Source organism: Oratosquilla oratoria, chromosome 12, assembly GCF_046742065.1.
Source record: "Oratosquilla oratoria isolate Oo_2021 chromosome 12, ASM4674206v1, whole genome shotgun sequence".
NCBI lineage: Eukaryota > Metazoa > Arthropoda > Malacostraca > Stomatopoda > Squillidae > Oratosquilla > Oratosquilla oratoria.
In genome coordinates, this window is record NC_134788.1 from 4,273,434 (window position 1) to 4,275,933 (window position 2,500).

At 44.1% G+C, this 2,500-nt stretch overlaps 1 protein-coding gene across 1 annotated transcript in view; it reads right to left on the bottom strand.

Moving 5' to 3' along the window:
* Positions 1 to 2,500, bottom strand: part of LOC143030166 (uncharacterized) — a 36,956-nt gene that overhangs the window by 6,134 nt on the left and 28,322 nt on the right. The window lies entirely within an intron of this gene.

Consider the following 2,500-nt stretch of genomic DNA (forward strand, 5'->3'; position numbering starts at 1 on the left):
ACACCATCCTTGCATACTTTGTGACTCCCTCCTTGAACCATCCCCATTCCTCCTCTACACCTAGCACTACTCTATCCTTCACTCCCTCCCACTCCTCCCTCAGCTTCATTTTGTACTCCTTCTCCTTTTCATTTCAAGAGTTCACTCTAAGCACCTCCCTATCTTTTGTCCTTTTCCTCTTTCTCCATCTATCCTCCACTCTCAACTTACCTTCCACCAAAAAATTATCTGATATTCCCCCACCCTCTCCCCTTAACACATGTACATCCCTAACTCTTGCTATTATACTCCTATCTACCACTACATAGTCCATTAACGCTCTATCTACCACCCTTCTCTCCACCACCCTCTTCCATGTGAACTTATGCTTGACTTTCTTCCGAAACACTGTATTTGCTATCATCAACTTTCTTTCTAGACACATCTTCACCATAAACTCTCAACTACGATTCTTTCCTGGAACTCCACATTTCCCAACCACTCCGTCAATTGGTTCGTTTCCTACCCTAGCATTAAGGTCTCCCAGTATTATTACATTGACATTTCTCCCTAATCCCTCCATGCACTCATTTACATCTATCCAAAATGTCTCCCTTTCTTCTACACTCTTCTCACTACCAGGTCCATATGCACTTACAAAAACCCACATCTCCTTTCCCAGTTTCACCTTCATCCACATTATCCTTGAGGAAACCTCCTTCCACTCCACTACACGTTTACATATCGCTTCACTTAATAGTATAGCCACCCCTTCTCTCCCTCGCCCTCACTCCTGATAACCTCTCACTTACACTCCCAAACTTACACACGCCCTTCCCTCTCAACTTAGTTTCACTCAAAGCCAACACATCCATCTTTCATCCCATAAACATACTACCTATCTCTTCCCTCTTACTCTCATCTGTACCACATCCACGCACATTAAAAGACCCAAACCTTAGGGTGCTGGTTGGAAAACTCCTAGACCCTTTTATGCCTTTACTTTTTTTTTAGGAATGTCCCCTGTGGGGCTACAAGGAGAAGGATGCCTAGTCCCAATCCCTGTCCCTTTCTTCTTACCTCCTACGATCCAAGTGGAAATACTTGGTGGCAGTATTATTTTGCCCCCATCACAGGGTAGGTACGCAAAAAAGGAAATGAATATTCAGAGAAATTGTACAGGACAGTAACAAGAGGTTGGGGGGCAGCATAACGGAGGGACAGTCGTAGTATAAAAGTGTCATCATTTCTCTATAAACAGAGTTTACCTCTATCACAGACAAAATGATGTGTGGCTCTGGTCCGTAGGGGCGCCCCATATAGACCCTAAAGTATCAAATGCATGCTAATTTGCCATAATAACATGCAGCCAATACCTCAGACGGATGTTAGGATGATTTGGACACATGGAAAGAATGAGTGAAGAAAGACTAGTAAAAGAGGTATGGAAGGCAGATGTGGAGGGAGTGAACATGAGGGGACGTCCTAGGATGAGATGGATGGATGGGCTGAAGGGGGCTTTGGGGAAGAGAGGAATGTCTGTTGAGGAAGGACGGGAGAGGACAGAAGACAGGGGTGAATGGAGAATGGTTGTATATGGATGATGTGTTGCATGAGGTGGAATGGGTGGGGGGATGGGGGTGAGGTAGTATGTGTGAGCAAAATTTGACGCAGCCCGAAGGAATTTCTCCCCGTCTTCTACTTTTATGCATGGGGGGACGGAGAGGGGGGGTCGCCGATTGAATGAAGCGGCCTTGCTGTGGATTTGCTGTGCCTTGCGACACTACCTCTGACCCAGGGCAGTGGACAAGGTGCAGGGATGACCCGTCATCCAGGTAGTGCTAAGGTGGGAGGGAGGGTGGAGGGGAGTGGAGTGTATTTAGGGATGGAATGGGTGGGAATGATTTTATGCCTTTTTCTTTTTGGCTACCTCCCTTGTAAGGGGGAAAAAGCCTTGGTATATGTTTGTATGTATGTATATATATGTACATATACACCACTATTTTAACTTCCCCCACATTATCCTCGAAAATATTTCCTTCCACTCCACCATCCACTTTTGTATATCATTACTTACCAGCAGTGTCATCCCTTCTCCACCTCACTCACCACTCCCGACGCCCTCCCCACCATATTCCAAGCTCAAACTCACTCCTCTCCTTCAACTTAGTGTCCCTTAATGCTAACACATCTGTGGTGTTGTGTTTTTTATTTGTATCAAATTAGAATATAATTAAAGTTTATTTGACGTCACCACAGGAAATTGACTGCGAAGTTTATGACGTGGTTAAGGTCGATTTGCCAACGCTCTGAGATGGGTAACGTAACGCCTGAATAAGGCTGTGAACACATTCCCTCTCTGATAGCAAACTAAGACAGGTTTATATAAGTGAGTATTGTTGTATTTTCTTTGTGTCTGGTAAATATTGATATATCATATGCTGAATTTTGTATATTTTATTTGTGTAGTTTATATTGTACGTTCGATCAGATTGTATGTGGTACTGTGCAAGTCTTTTTT